General features: G+C 40.3%; 1 protein-coding gene and 1 pseudogene across 2 annotated transcripts in view; one reads left to right on the top strand and one right to left on the bottom strand.

Annotated features, from left to right (window-relative positions):
- The window catches only part of XKR6 (XK related 6), a 275,797-nt gene that overhangs the window by 229,470 nt on the left and 28,915 nt on the right, over nucleotides 1-17,412 (bottom strand). The window lies entirely within an intron of this gene.
- Nucleotides 631-2,226, top strand: LOC306661184 (Golgi-resident adenosine 3',5'-bisphosphate 3'-phosphatase-like; annotated as a pseudogene). Its single transcript has one exon. The product of its transcript is annotated as a Golgi-resident adenosine 3',5'-bisphosphate 3'-phosphatase-like (transcript).

Genomic DNA, 17,412 nt, shown 5'->3' with positions numbered 1-17,412 from the left:
AAAGACACAAAACCACTATCCAACCAAACAAAAGGTCATAAAACAAAGTTAAGGAGAAAAAAGCCTTACCGTGCGAACTCTAAGTTTTCTTCTATAATATGAAATATGGGCAGAAGACATGTTTTATCCATTTACAAAAAAAAAAAAAAAAATCAAAATAAGTGGCCATAAAATGAAAGACATTTAAAATTCAGTTAACGACTACAAATCAATATACATGTTTTAGACATCGGATTTAAAAACTAATCATATCTCCTTGAAGGAAGTAGATCTGTACCTATTTTAGATTGTTTCTTATCTTTATATTCTGAGTCCAGAAATATTTATCCTACTAAATACTAGCACAAGTACCAAAAGTAAATATATGCCAAGAAGCTTTCTGTCTTCAGATGTATGTTTTTGGTCTTCATGAAAAAGTTAGAAATCAACCAAATGTTTTCGGCTAGAAATTGTTTCAACAGTGGGGCGCGTGGGCCGGCAACCGCGGTCTTCGCGGCGCGGCGCGGCCTTTCGCGGGGGGGAGCGATGGGGCGCGGGCGCCGGGAGCGGGCGCCTGGCCCGGAGCGCGGCGGAGGCGGGAGCGGCGAGGCCTGTGAGGGCCGCCGCCCCGAGCGCCCGGCCTCCCGCGCCATGGCTCCTAAGGGCCTCCGCCTGTCCCCGCTGGGGGTGGCAGTGTTCTGCCTGCTGTGGCTCGGGGCGCTCTACCGCCTCTTTCCGGCTTCCTGGCCGGCCGCTTCAGTCTCTTTGGCCTGGGTGGCGAGCTGGGCGGCCCGCGGCCGTGGCCGACGTGGGCACTGTGGACTGGCGCGAGATGCTGGCGGCAGTCCGCGGCGGCGACGAAGTGCGGCGCGTCGCGAGAGCACCGTCCTCCATGAGAAGTTCAAGGGGAAGACGCGCGAGGGAGCCGAGGACAAGATGACCAGCAAGATGTTCTACCTGCTCAAGACTGCCTTCCCCAGCGTGCAGAAAAATACTGAGGAACACGTGGATGCAACTGATAAGGAGGTTATCTTATGGGATCATAAGATTCCTGAGGCTATCCTGAAGGAAATAACTACCCCAAAAGAGGTACCAGCAGAAAGTGTTGCTGTCTGGATTGACCCTCTTGATGCCACACAGGAATACACAGAGGATCTTGAAAGTACGTCACCACTATGGTGTGTGTGGCTGTAAATGGTAAACCTGTGCTAGGAGTCATACATAAGCCATTTTCTGAATATACAGCTTGGGCAATGGTAGTGGTGGTTCAAATGTGAAAGCCCGCTCTTCTTACAGTGAGAAGACCCCTAGGATCATTGTAACTCGCTCACATTCAGGGATGGTCAAACAGGTTGCTCTTCAAACATTTGGAAACCAGACTACAATCATCCCAGCTGGTGGTGCTGGTTACAAAGTTTTAGCACTCTTGGATGTGCCTGATAAGACTCAAGAAAAAGCTGATCTATATATCCATGTGACATACATCAAAAAGTGGGATATATGTGCTGGCAATGCCATCTTAAAAGCCCTTGGAGGGCATATGACCACTCTGAGTGGTGAAGAAATCAGTTACACTGGGTCAGATGGAATTGAAGGTGGACTCCTTGCTAGTATCAAAATGAACCACCAGGCTCTGGTCAGAAAACTCCCAGATCTTGAAAAGACAGGACATCAATAAGCAACACTGATTACAGAGTGCAGCTACTCTTTCAGAGCTGAAATGGTTATGCCTGAAATGCTGGAAGCTTCAAAGGCTTGGTGGAGACTATGCATGGTTAAGGCCATCTCAAACTTTTTTAAGTATTTATGAAGCATCAAAAACTTATTTTCCCTGTAATAGGATGCAGAATCAGGGAAAGTGGGTTGCTTCGTGTCTCAAGTATTGTCTTTATTTTTGAGACTATTTTCGTACAGTTGTCATACACAAGGCGCATATATATATTTGTGAATTAAAATCTATAGCTGAGTCTCATTGTTATGAGTCAACCATTTTCACAACATCATGAATCTTCCCTATTTGTTAATACTTTCATATAGAATTGGGTTGAAGGAAGGATTGATTTTGTGTAGATGTTTAATATAACTTTACAATTATATCTTACTGAAAATACAATAACTGGGGTCTTTTACTCCTAATTCGGATGGAAAGTACAAAAAGCCACACATTCATTAATATGCAACAAATGCTCTGTTCATCTGTTACTGAATATTTCTATGATTAAAATAGAAAAGGCTTAAAAAAAAAAAAAGAAATTGTTTTAACAAATTAATGGTAAAGTGAAATGAACAACACAAGGCAGTCCTACTGATATCAGCACTAAATATCATCAGAGCTGTTAGAGGAAACAAAGACAAGCAAGACGTTAAGTTAGAATATCAAATTTCAAAGTAATATATATAGCAAAGTCCCATTTCTACAAAGGTGCCTACGAAAAAATATAAGAAAATAATCAACAAACTTTTAGTAGTAGTTATTTCTCTGCAGGTAAAATCATGGGGAATTTCTGTTTTCTGTAGTTCATGTTGAGAATAATTCTATATTTGAAATCATTCTGCATCACGATTTTTGTAATGTGAGAAAGTACATAAAAAATTAATGAGATGACAACCATAAGAATGAGAAGTTATACTCCATTTATATATGATGGGTCAAAATGCATTCTATTGTCATGTGTAACTAATTAGAACAAGTAAAAAATAAATTTAAAAAATTAATGAGATGAAAATATTTCAAGAATGTCCACATTTTTAAATGTTTTGTTTTGTTTTGTTTTGTTAATGTATATAAACCATGTGTAGAAAACAAGAAAGTAAATGTGATTACACAAGAGTCCCTCCCCCTGGCTTACTAGTCTCTGAGAAAAGGGAGCCAGACAGAATGATCTCTTAAAATTCCTTCCAACCTTGAAATTCTCTTTTTGTTCCCTTTTCTTCTTTCTACCTCCTTCAATCATAATAATGATACACACACACACATATATATATAAATATATGCATGCACACACACATACACTTTTTTTTTTTTTTAACTGTACTGAATGGATAAAGGGTTATATTAGGTTTCCTTAATTTAAAATACAATGTTATTTCCTCCTGGAACTCAAGTTCATCCGCTTTCTATACAACCCTACTGTGAGCATCCCTTAAAATGTGCCCACCCACTAGCCTCTTCAGGATATTCTTCTAGTTGCTTTTTTTTTTTTCCTCCACTTATATAAACATTCACTGGATATTTGGAAAACAATAATTTTGTCCCAAAGTACTCAAAAGCCAAAATTTCTACTGGTAAAAGTAAGCCACCTTGTAATTACCTAATTTTTCTCCCCCACCTCCTCTTTTTCTTTTCAGGGCTGGGGATGGAACCCAGGGCCTTACGCGCGCTAGGCAAGAGCACACCCCAGACCATTCTTTCCCAACTTTAAATCATGTTTCCTGAACTTAACCCAAGTGATGAATACTAACAGAAACATAATCACAACAATGCTACATTTTGACAGGTGCATGTGCATAAAAAAGCCACTGCATTTTGAAATATTTACATATTTTGGAAAAGCATTTAAAGGACTGCAAATAACTGTGTAAAAGCAATAAATATGAACATAACTTACCTATAGTTTTCTACTATTTCATCAGTTGAAAATGGCAAGATTTTAACCTTGGTGCATGCTCAGTGAGGAGACTCCAATACAACTTTACAGGTGTAAATACAATGTAACATTTCCCTAAACGCTCATCCCAAACCAGGAAGGGCAGAAACAATGGAGCAGTATGGAAGTGAATTCAGATCAGACAACCTAGGTTCTTGTTTCATAAAATTTAGACCTAACATCCATTTGATAATCATTGAGCCAGTAAGTATTTGTTTTTCTCAAGTTTCCTCAACACATCCATGCACATTTCTTCTGCTTCACGTTTTCCCCAACTTTAAAAACGCCAAGTCAGTCTTAAAAGCTCCTGATGGTTCCTATAAGGAAGGAAATAATGATTAATAAGTCTGTACTCATACTGCAATTTGGGCTATAAAGATGCAAACAGGATCCTTCTCTATACTTTGCTGGGCAGGAAAGAGCATGCTCTGTTCAAAAAGAAATACTAAACTGAAGGCTGGATGTCAAGATCAAGGGAAAAAGGGGAAAAATGGTAATCAAACTTATTAACAAACTACTGTAACAACAAAGAAATCTCTTTCCTCAATTTACATTAAAAGCATACAAAGTGTTTTGCTCAAGTATACAGAATTTATTTAAGATCTTATTTGTTTGTATGGTACTGGGGACTGAGCCAAGTACCACTGAGCTACATCCCCAGCCCTTTTATTTTTTATTTTGAGACAGGGTCTCGCCAAGTTGCCCAGGCTGGCCTTGAATTTATAATCCTCCCAGCTCCCAAACTGCTGGAATTACAGGCATGCACCACTTCACCTAGCTAGAATTCACATATGATCTTTAGAAATGTTTTCCAGCATCAGGATGAAGTACTGGAACACACTAATGATACCAGTGTGCAATATGGACCATGGGGAAATCTCTGAAGAATTTAAGGACACTGTGCTTGTCCACAATGCTTCTCCCTCAATGATCCTGGATAAGCCCTTAAGTCTCTGATCCCAAATGACATCTGGGTTTATCATTGCTCTTAACTACACAATTCAAAGTTGAATACATTTTAAAACTAATTTTACATTTAGTATTTTCTTAAGACTTGAATCTAGATACATTATAAATCATGGGAAGAACGGAAGCAGGAGAGCAAGGGAGAAGCAAATGCATCTCACAATTAAGAATCCGAACCAGGGGGCTGGGGAGATAGTTCAGTTGGTAAAGTGCTTTGCTTGCCTTGCAAGCACAGGACCCTGGGTTTGAACCCCAGCACTGCAAAAAGAAAAAAAAAAAAAAAAGAATCCCTATCAGGGTATTTCCTTCAACTAAAGAATTTGTACTAGACTTTTTTTTTTCACAATATATATTTTAAGCAAATATTCTTACTCCCTTTTTAACTTCAATAGTATCTAATTGCTTTATCTCACTAATCTGTTTGAATAGAATTGTTAGTAACCCAAAGCCAAAATGATAATGTGCCCCTCAACTAGCTTTTGAACAGAATGTCTTTCCCAGTTATTCCTATCAAACCCCTTTATAAACACACATAATTATCCAGTTCCAACAACCTTTCTAAACAAACCATTTTTACTGCCTGCAACTCAGCAAAAATATTACTGGGTCACTAGGGCTTGAAAATAACCCAAATCCAAGCTAACAGATTTGTCACAGATGACAAGATGTGTACTGATGTGAATGGATGTGCAAATGATTGGCATTCTTCTGACAACAATCTCAAAATCAACAGAGTAATATTAACAAAATTTTGCTGTTTGGAAGAATTTAATTACCAATTTTTAAATTACAACCAGAATACAGTGAGATCACTCTGTATTATCCAGAGAATTCTAACTAACCGCCAACATTCAGCTTAATCAATGAAGAAACTGAGTTTGTATAAAACCAGTACCACTGAAGTAGAAGAGCCATGACTCGCAGTCCTTCGGAGAGCCACACCAGCTCAGAAGCACCAACTGCTGGGCCAGTGGAGAACAGGAAGAAACAAAGGCCCCAGGAGAAATGAAGAGACATGAAGTCACACACGCAGGCAGCATATTTAACAGCAAGGAGATGTGAAAAGCGTGACCAGACCAGACGGGACTGGTCTTTTGCTCATTTGGCCTTTTGTTCATTTGAAGCCCTGATGTGGAGGCTATAAAGTTCAATAGATTTTTTTCAAATATCTAAAACACAAGGAAGAACTTCCTTCCAACAAGAAGCAATATGCAATCACAGCATAGGACTGGTTTGAATGGTTTCTCCTCCACTGGTATTAGAGGTGGGTGCCATCTAATTCTTACTATGGACAACTGGATTTCCAGTATCTCAGTAATAGGATTTCTATCCTTCCAGTTGCTCAAGCCAAAGCCTCAAGAAGTGTTTTGGACTCTTCCTCTTCTTCTCACACACACACCAGTCCATCAACAAATCCTGCTCCCTTTCCTTCAAAATAGCACTTCTTCGCACTCCTACAACTATATCCAGGAGTGAAGCCAACATTCCCTCAGGACTGCTACAGAACAGTCTTCCCAACTGGTCTGATTCTATCCCTGTGCTTCAAGATTAGTCCCAACAAGAAATTCAAAGCAGTTCTTGCAGTAAAGAAGCTGGCCTATGTCCTTGACTTCTGGGAGATAATCTGTATTGCATCTAATAAAAGTGTGCTTGTTTAGAACAGGGACTGCCCACACTGAATCTCTGGATAGGGCTGGTCATATCAGTCTTGGGGTGGAGGCTGGACATGCCATAAGACCATCCTATGATTTGGGGTGGCAGCCTACGTCACAGTTATCAGTACAACTGGAAACTGGGTTCAACTGTGGAGAATCAATCAAGCCTATATAACAAAGCCCTAATGAAAGAATGTTAAAACTGAGGAGAGCTTTCCTGGTTGGCAACACTCCTTGTGTATGGTCACACATCAATAACAGAAGGTAACACAGCCTTACTCCAGAGAATAGAAAAGAAGATTCACACTGGAATGTTCCGGGTCTCGGCCCAATGCATCTCTTCCTGCAGCAGACTAATCTGTATCAAATCTTTCCACCTTTCCATGGTGCCACAGAGCAAATCCAGGGCCTCAGTCTTGCTAGGCAAGCACTCTACCAATAAGCTACATCCCCAATCCCAAAATTCCCTTTAATATACCATAACCATGAGTATAACAACTTTTAGTTAAGTTCTGAGTCCTTTCAGCAAATTATCAAACCCAAAAAAAGTTGGGGGACCGCCCCCTCACCCCAAACTGCAGTTACCATGGAAGTAAGGGCAATCCTGGAGACCATACCCTCAAAAATCACAGCTTGGCTAACTCTGGGAAGGTATCAACCTTCCCAGTGTGTTTCTATTTTTCTTTCAAATTAATTAAGTTTTTCCAGAGAACATGTAATCTCTGCCTTTCTGTCAGCAGTGTCTCTGCCTCACATCAGGTCTGCCCTCCCATTTCTTCTCTTACGACAAAAGTACCCTCCCCTGTCTTTTCTTTCCATTTGTGATCTCCATCCTTCTCTTCAAATCTTCTCAGCAGTCTACAGACCTTTAGGGAATCAAAATAGAATTCTAAAATTCCATCATACTCTTGTAAATCTATGAAGTGTCTACTTCTCCTGGAAGGGAAAGACAAACCAAGGAATACAAAAGGTTTTCTAGCAACCCGGTCTTGTATTTACCTGAGCTGCACCAGAGGTGAATACAAGTAGCAGGCTTATGACCAGGACCAACATTTCATCCTGAGGCCCAGCCACTGGCACCTGCTTTGGCTAGTCTTGACACTACTTACTTCCTGGAACTGTACTCATTTAACAAGCTTATTACTCAAAAAGATTCCACTTGGCTTGGCTACAGTCACCATGGCCTTACTCTCCTGCTTCAGGCTTCCAATTTTTAAATAGCACTATTTAACATTTGGGCAGATTGAATTCTCTGCCTTACCAGTTAATTAGCAGTCATGTATTCAAGTGATAATCTGATATGTTTAAAACTAAAAGGAAAAATTTGTTCTTAATTCAGTATGACCAAAGACTTTATAATTTGAATATTTAAAAATCTTATTTTATAAAATAAAGGACACCCTCCCAAGAGAAAATAATTTAATGAAGATTTCACAATAGTTGTATATTATCTTTAAGTTAAGGAACCTTAATGGAATACCCTAAAAGGGATTCAAGAAGTAGATACACACAAATAAAGTTTTATAGTTCTTAAAAAAAGCACAGACTGTTATATATAGCATGGTTTCCCAGGGCCACTGCAGCGGTCTTGGGGTGTTCTCATTAAGCAATATCCTCATCTCCTGCAGGAACTACCACAGAAGCTCACTCCCTGCTGTAGCTCAAACCGCCAGCCCATCTACCTAGTTCCACCACATGCCACTATAGTCAGTGGTCTTACTCAAAAATGCAAGTCTGGTCTTTCATCAAGAAGGGATTCTGGCATCTTCACCACAGAATCAAACCCCTGACACTCCATGCCCTGCCTCCCCTCACCCCACTCTTACCCAGATTCTACTTATCTCTTAGACCACAGACCACACCTTACCCGAGAGTTCTTTGCTGATGGTTCCCACAAAGGAAAACATCCCCACACCCTTCACTTCTGACACCACCCCTTCAGCACTGACCACTCTGGCCTAGCACCTTCTCCTCCAGGCTGGATGCTTGAGCAGAGACAGGAACACATCTTTCTGACTGCTGTATCACAGTGCTTTGCAGAGATCTGTTGAATGATTGACTCAAGAATAACACACTCACTCTGAAGGCTTCGAAGTCTATTATTAGTACAAATTACATAATTTTGTTAGCACTTCTTTACCACAAAAGGAAAATGTTTCTTTAAAGTGAGTGTTGTTTATATGTAATTTCAATACTAGACAGTTTTTCTTCATATACAACTTCAGTCTATAGGTTTTGTTTTTGGGGTTTTTTTTTTTTTTTGGTTTTTTTTTGTTTGTTTGTTTTTAGTATTGTGGGTAAAGAGCCTATGTTTTCACTAAGGATTTAGTAAAGAAAGAGTATAAATTCAGAAATAATGGCTGTCCAATTAAGTTTCATTTCAATTATTTTCAAAGTCAATTAATATCATGCCCAAAGGGCTTTACAACCGTGAGCAAAAGCCTTCTTTTGATAAGCAAGGGGTCAAACCTATGTTTAAATGTGCTAGAATTTTAAATTAAAAAAACTTTCCTCATAGAGGTTCAATTCCTTTATTAATCATATCTATCAGGTTAGAAATTAGTGATCAACACTGTGGTCTAAGTTGAAGAAAAGAGGTCCTTTTCATAGGACATAGTTAAAATTAAGAAAACTGTCAAGTGAGGGAGCACCCTGTGCATAAAGAGTTAATTTCTAAATAGGAAACTACTTGGAACAAGACAGCCTGCACACAGCCCAGCATCAATCCCCAGCACCCTGAAAGAAGCATGGAGATGAAGTGACTGCTCTGGTCAAAGCCTGCAGCCAAAGCATGGCAAAGAACTGCAGGGCTTCTCACTACAAATTACTTCTGATCCTTTTGTTTACCTGTTCTATATCCTTCACTACCTTCAAGGTCATGGACTTTCTACTACTTCTGTTGCCAGAACTTAGCAAAGTCCTAACTATATCAATAGAAGGAATTAAGTGAGCATAGTGAACACAGAACAAAAAGAAGGAAGTTCCTGCCACAGCTGGACTTATCTATACGGTAACCTATGGGGTTTTACGTAAGTTTGATCATTTTAAAACAACATATACTAACAATCAGGTGCAAACTACCCTATTTCCTTACTCTTTCTTGATACAATGGAGGAAGCCTTACTCTGGTAGATCCTTTACCTTCTCAGAAGCCCAATTTCAATCACCAAGCTTTCCTTCTCCATGGGAACCTCACTCTTTCATTAAACACACCCAAGTCTCTCCCAACAGCAAACAAAACAAATGTTTGTGGACCTCCGTGACTTACAGCTCTCTAAATCCCCAAACCCCCCCTTCATACTCAAACTTCTTCACAATGGAAGCCTGCATTTCTTTACCACCTACTCAATTCATTCAAGTAGGAAATTACTGAACCATAAAACTAAAGATGGAAATTATTTTTATACAAAATTATTAAAGCAATTTAAACATCTAAAAATTTATGAAATGACAACAACTTGTCCCAATTCTTTCCATTCCATGCATTCTTCTCCCTCTCCAATTTTACATCTAGCCCTACTCCCACTTCATCTTTCACCGGACAAGATCAGAATCTCCACCAATTACAAACCGCGCTGTGTATTTCTGTATAGGTTTTTGTTGGTTTTGTTCCCTCTACTTAGAGTGTTTTCCAACCTTCTGATGATTTAGTAACTTCCTCACTCAAAGTCAAACTCCACTGATATCTCCTCTCTGTTTTCCCGACCCTCTCACCTGAAATAAAATTAACTATTCCCTTCTGGGCGCCCCCTGGAACTTTACTCAATTCCCTGAGGGCATCTGACCCATCATATCCTATTTCCTTAGCTGCCTGTCTCTTTGACAGGGCTGAATTTCTAGAGGACAGACACTTTTAATTTAAGTCATAAAAATTTAAAAGATCTGTAAAGCTTCTGAAACTGTGTGCAAAGCTGTGTATATCTTAATACTGCTAGAGAAAAAAGTCTATAGCAGTTAGTGTCTCAAAAAAGGGAAATGGCCCAGAACAAGTTACAAATCTAGTCCCCTCAATTGAACACACTATAGGGCACACAGTAGACACCCATTAAGTGTCTATTAAATAGTCATCAATACACTACAAAGTGACTGCACAGTATTAATCAAAATACCTAATTTGGGAGCAAGAAAAGACAGTCCTGAGTTGAATGGTAATGCAGCAATGCTGGTTTCTTAGACTGAACAAATCATGGTAACATAAGAGGTTAAGAGGAAACTGGACAAAGAGTACACAGAAACTCTGCCAACTCTATGACTTTGTTCAAAAATAAAAGATTTAAGAGTCTCTTTTTATGTAGTTACAAAACTCTTAGATATCCAGTTTCCAAATTTCAAATAATTATCAGCAAACAGGCCAGCTGTATTAAGTCCCATGAATATGTTACAAAGGGTATTATACTCAAACCAAAACAAAACTCCATTATAATCACAAAAATTATAAACTACAACTTAGAAGTTAGTGATTAGCCATTTATTTCATGATAACAAAGATCTGGGTAAGAAATTTCTGACTTTTCAAACCTGAATCACCCAAATCACTCTGTTCAAGCGCCAGGATGCTGAAGAGGGAAAGAACAGAACAACACACAATCACAAACAGCTGGCACTGCCACAGAACAGGGTACAATGGAGGCAGAGAGCAGGAGCATCTATAGTCACCACAGAGAGACTGGTAAAACAGTAAAAGCAAAGTTTAGAACAAGGCTGGTAAGATGAGAAGCCAAGAAAAGAGGAGGACCAAGTGTACATATGGGCTCAGTAGCCACAAGACACCAAGTGAGAGAACACAGCAAGGCACTCAGAATAGCTATTGCTCAAAGTACAAAGTAGGGGTAAGGCAAGAAATGCACAGTCCAGTTTTTCAATCTAGTTTTGGGTGCCGTGCCTGGAAGCCTGGCCTTGAGTTGCTTTCACTGTCATCAAAATTTGGAGCAACCAAAAACTTTTGTATGTAATTTGCTACTTGCCATTAAGACCCTGACCAACACAATCTCTCTCGAAGAAAATTCACCTCCACACCATAAAATTCAACAACAAAAACTATGAACGTTTAACCATACATCTCTGGGCTCCATCTATTCACACGATTTTACTGGCACCCAGCATGTGAATAAAGAGAGAGAAAGCAGGCTTATAAAATGCAGAGATGACAAAAGCCAACACAGACACAACAGACATTAAGTTCTACACTTAGGTTCAAATATATCAACTACATAAATGTAGGTATGGGCAAATTAGGAAGGGAATACTTTCCAGAACACTAATCCACCCTACAGCACACCAGCCAAAAGCACAGAGCAAACCTTTGGGCTTCCCGCTTCCAGCATGTAGCAGGGTATTTGACTAAAAGCGTGAGTCATGAGGCCAAACGGCACAACTGTGAAACCCACATGTACAATTTATTAGCTGAATAATGCTGGACAAATTAGTTAATTTCTTTGGGCCTCAGCGTCCTTCTTCATGAAGTATGGATACCAACAGTATCAGACTCATGGATTTCATGTTTAAGTGAATTAATACATGACAGTTATTATTAATGTGCACTATGTAAAACCACATGTGTACTCAATTCTCTGGGCCCTCACAGACTAGTCACGCTTTTCCTCCCCCTCAAGAAAGCATGTCATTGGAGCAGCAAACATTATCTTCAATCCACTTGATTTACTACATGTAATTTAAGCAAATCCTCTCAAAACTTAGTTTACTGCTAGTAACACATTCTCTACAACCCACGAGTAATAACCACACTTCAAGGTGAATAACACCTAGGAGGAACACTGATCTAGAGACTGCAATAAAATAGACGAAAGCCCACCTCACACCCAAACTTTGCTTGCCTCTCAGTTGACCATGTGCTCTAAGGGACCTTTGGACCCATCTCCACACCCTGAAGCCAGCACATCAGCATCATCCAAGAACCTGTGCAAAACACACATCCTCAATCCCCAATGCACAAACACAGGACGTAGCCCAAGCTTTAAACAATTCTCCAGGTCAGTCCCGTGCACACAAGTTAAAGAGAATCACTGAGCTAACAATGAGGACTCCACAGCTCGTCAACAACCGATTTAGAAGTCAGTAACCAAGGAAGGGCAAGTTCTGGACATTCTGTTTACTCTTGAATGTGAACACAAAGAAGGAATCTCATGCTGGCCTTCCAATGACCAGGACTGGTGATTTCATGCTAAGAACTGCAGCAGCCATCTCATAACCCCGCAAGACAAGTCAAATGCACATCTGCCACGCAGGGTCCTCACATAATCAAATTAGTAAAATAAGAATCATGGACCCTCTTCACCCAGGAACCTCCTGAGACTTGAAGTAACACCACACTTCATCAAATACAAGACTCATCAATGTGAGATGCACCGTTATTCTATGAACCATCAAGGGGAGAAACTGCTAACCTAACTGATGCACCATTCACTTAAAACATACCACGTCTCATTCAGGAACGTTCACATACAAAAATATATATCTATTCAAAGTAAGAAAAAGTAAACTATTGTTTAAGCCAGATGAGTAGGGTCTCTGTAGTTTTGCTGCTAAAAACTTGAATATCATATCAAGAATGATATTCTAAAGGACATTCTGTTCCATTTGGGTATTCACTAACTGCAGAGTACATGAAACAGGGGAGAGAATGACGGTGGGTTAGCCTGAAATACACAGACTGAGAAAATAAGGCTCAGAAGGAAGCACCCTAACCGTCCTCAGACATCCGAGAGCAGGACAACTGCAAAAGAACTAGACTCTGAGCTGCTCCAGACAAAGCTAGAACAGTAGACTTTAAGGTAGGAATCAATCTACCAATGTAAGGAGCTGCCTTCAAAATGGTTTACACATTCAAGAAGAAACAACACACTCCAAACACTTAAGGGTATGCTTCCTGCACTGGCCAAAAAAGAGGAACAGACAGTCTAGGGAAGGAGGAGACGTGGCTGTCACCTTTGCAGGCTCTCCATTAATGAAAAGAGGAGAGGCCACCCACAGAGTGGCCTTACTTTCCCAAATGGTGACTTACCTTCACCAATATCAGAATCTAAAGCACGATGGATGGTCATAATCAACTGTGGAAGGAGGTAAACCCTGATTTTTACTATTATTTGGGTAGTTCAGTGTTTTGTTTTTTAATTTCACTTAGAGGCAGTTAAACTAGAATTTGAAAATTCCAATGTTACAGTAAAAAATTACAGAACATACTTTCTTCTCCATAAATTACAAAATGATTTTCTTTTTTTTTTGGCTTATGTAGAACATTCTGACATTTGACTTTCTAAAAATGTTCAAACACTACTACAAAAGGCCGACTGGTCAGCCTAGTCAGGCACTGGACCTCCAAGTTTTAAGACAGTCTGTCTGCTGACACTTGAGGCCAAAAAAAATGACCTCTAAGGCGCCACAATGTTTCAGCTGATTTTAAATCACTGTCAGCAATAGTGACACCATGCCCAATGACCAAACCCCAGCAAAACCACAGAACAAACTGGTGAAAGACCTCAGGTCTACATGGTCACTCACTTCAGCTCATCTTTCTGAACCATGAGCCTCCAGATATATCATGTTAAAAAAAAAAAAAAGGCTCTTCTTTAAAAAAAACAAGTTATTGTATCCACTTAGTTCACCTATAAATAAAAACAGGGAAACCAGAGAATCCTTTGCAAAATATAACACCACACAAAAACCAAGTGATCTTAAACTAAAAATTATTTTCTAATAAAATCAGTACCACTTAAAATGATCATAAATCAAATTTAATAATAAAAATTACTAGAAAATAGTAAACTATATTCTCATGGTCAGTTCTAATAATTAAGATTCTTTTAAACTTGAGAGGGTCTGAAAAAGGTCTTATATTGTAGTGCTCGGTGAGCTGCTCAGTGGGCTGCCCAGCGGGCAGAAGTGGCGTGGCAGGTCCAAAGCTGCCGACCCAGTGCTTGTCGACGTTAACCGGCCAGGTTTGGCTGTCCAGCTGTCCGTGGCAGGACACACCTTGGGGAAAGGCAAGGAGGCAAGACAGCACCCCCAGCTGTCAGTCTGCCATCCTAGCCAGCCATTGGTCCACCTATCGGCCTGCACTCTGCAGCCACTGGCTTAACCCAAAGCCTGCAAATTTTAACTGTTCAGCGATTGGCCAGACGGACTTAGCCGGGAAATGCAACTATTTAAGTGAAACTCCCCCGCCATGTTCTCTCTCCCGTGCTTTCTCTTTCTTCAGGGCAGACATTGTTAGTCTGCCGAATAAAATCTCTTGTGTGAGTTCGGGTCTGGAGTGGTTTGTCTGGGCACCTTTTCACTTTTCATATATAAAGTATGAGCCCTGCACAGCTCATATTACCCAGGATAATGTATTGACTAGTGTATGTCTGGATCTGTTTAATTCTGATAAATAACTGCTATTACAGGGAGAATGTGATGCTTATACCATAGACCATCTTTGGTACTGCTGTCGTTTCCCAGGTTCTGACCCTGGACTAAAAAGGCCACAAAAAGAAAAGTCTTTTCTTGGTCACACATATTAAGCATCTTTCTGCATCTACTACATGAAATCAAATTAAGTCCTATAATAAAATCTAAGGGTAAAGATTTAAGAATTAACAATGAATAACAAAACACACACTGAATTTGGTATAGACCTTATTCAGGTGGAAGAGAACACGTCATCTTCTTGTCTGCATGCTATGTTGCTCATTTTTTCAGATTCCAATAACAACATCTACACAGTGCTTACTGTGCAGAGGCACTGTCTAAGCACATAAACTTCTTTATTTCATCTTTGAGGTGAGTGTACTATTGTTACCTAACAGCTGAGGACCGGAGGCTGAGTTTATCCAAGGCCACAAGCTAATGAAGGGTTTTAATTTCATTTTGTTCTCTGTAGCTCTTGCCCCAGCATTTGCTGAAACGCGCAGGCAGGACAAAAATGTACATAAAGAGGCATCAAGCCAGGCACAGTGGCACACACCTGTAATCCCAGAAGCTTGGAAGGCCAGAGGATCACAAGTTCAAAGCCAACCTCAGCAACTTAGTGAGACCCTGTTTCAAAATAAAAAATAAAAAGGGATGGGTTTGTGCCTCAGTAGTGAAGCACCCCTGGGTTCAATCCCTGGTACCAAATTACACACACACACACACACACACACATCCCCCCAAGAAAACGAGACATCAGAGAGAGAACCGATCCTCAGACCCACTACACACACGGGGTTCAGAATAACAAAGTGAAAATAAGGTGATGTCATGGCTACAGTCCCCTGTCTGCAATAAAAAGACAAATATGGCCAGGTCAGCACTGCTTCCTACCTGCTTCCCTACTGGGTCTGCCTATTCAGGAGCAGAAAGTCAAATCATCCCACAGGAGTCAGCTTCAATTCTGGTACAGCAGTGAGGTTTGAAAGTGCCTCAAGCAGAGCCCACAGCTCTCTGATCCTTTGCAGTATCAAGCTCTGCAACTGAGTGTCACAGCAGCCATGCTAGGAATGAGGTCAATTACTCTGGGTACTCGCTAGACCTTCTCTTCTTCTCCACCCCTGGGTTCAGGCTCTTTTCCCAGCACTCACTCCAAGCTGTCGTTAGCCCTTTCCCCTCATGTAACTGCCTCTACATTTATGCTATTCTCAGTCTTCTCCTTGATGGATTCCTGTGGGGAAAACGAAAGACATGAAGGGAAAAATGAAATTTAAGAGGTTCTTGTTTCAAGTCATTGTTTTAAAAGGCGTATGGCCAAAATATAGTAAACACACAGGAATGTATACTTCCATCCTAAACACACTCACACACCAACATCTGTGTCATAACAGTGAGGTACCTTGATTCTTAGGATCCCACTTTTCTTTTTCCATCCACAAAAGTTCTCACTACACTGTTCTTCTGTAAAATGTAACCACTTTGCAATATTCACTTGACAGAGGTGAATGAAACATCAGACTTGGACACCTGCACCTTGTACCCTAGACCAACACCACCATTTGCTTAAGGAACAAGGCACTGAAGCACCAACTACTAACTGGAGAAGCCACCTACCTTCCCACTTCACCCCACTAATAGGAGGTTTAAAGCAGATTAAGTGCACCAAAGAACAGGAGGTACCAACAGGGTTCAGATACTCCTTGAATCCAAGAAAATCCTCTGAAGTCACATGTCAACACTGAGTAATCCAATCTTTCCCTTGCCTATAACTACTTTAAGCAGGAGGGCAGGTCCACTAACTTCCATGGATCTATAACAATTTGTTAACCGGTTATGTTTCTGGTTTATAGGTTTACACAGAGACAGACAAACTGAGGGCAAGGAGGGAGAGTTGGAAAGGCAGCATGCACTCTTGAGCAACAGCATCCTGAGCTTCAATCAGTAGAAACCATAATTTATTATCAAGTTTTTCTAGTTTTTTGCCAACTCAGACTTCAGAATAATGGAATGTGTTATCTCTTTTCTCCTGAAAATTAGCAGGAAATCTCAATCCAATCTGATTCATCAAGGACAAAGTAGCCAAGAAACAACAAAAGACACTACATAGTCTCGGAACTAAGGCCCTCAAACTCTTATTGCGAGTGTCTGTCTTCCCCCAGTTTCTGTTGCTGTAACAGAATACTTAATACTAGAAGAGTTAAAAATAATAGAAGTTGATTTGGTTCATGGTTCTGAACACTGGGAAGTCCAAGAGCATGGCACCAGCATATGGCAACGGTGTTCATGCTGCAAAATGACATGGTGGAAGGCATAAAGCAAGAAATCACACACCAGCAAGACAGAAACCACAAGAATAATATGAAGCCATATTTATAACAAGCCCACTCACAAGATAACTAATGCAACTATCACAATAATGACATTAATCCATTAAGGAAATGAAACCCCCCATGATCTACTTACCTCTTAAAGGTCTTGCCTCCCAATACCATCACAGTGGCAATTAAATTCCAAAGAAGGATCCCAAGTTCAAGGCCAGCCTGAGCAACTCAGTAAGACCCTGTCTTAAAATAAAACTGGATTGGGGACATAGTTCAGCAGTACAGTGCTTGCCTAGCATGTACAAGGCCCTGGGTTCAATACCTAGCATTTCAAAAAAATAAAAATAATGTGTCCAGTCCAAATTCCTAAACTGAAATCTAAGGAGATGATGATATTACAAGGTGGGATTTGATCAGGTCATGTGGGTTGAGCACTCA

The sequence above is a fragment of the Sciurus vulgaris genome (assembly GCF_902686455.1).
Source record: "Sciurus vulgaris genome assembly, chromosome: 5".
NCBI lineage: Eukaryota > Metazoa > Chordata > Mammalia > Rodentia > Sciuridae > Sciurus > Sciurus vulgaris.
Note: the sequence above shows the minus strand (reverse complement) of the source record. Positions and strands in the feature narration are given on the sequence as shown.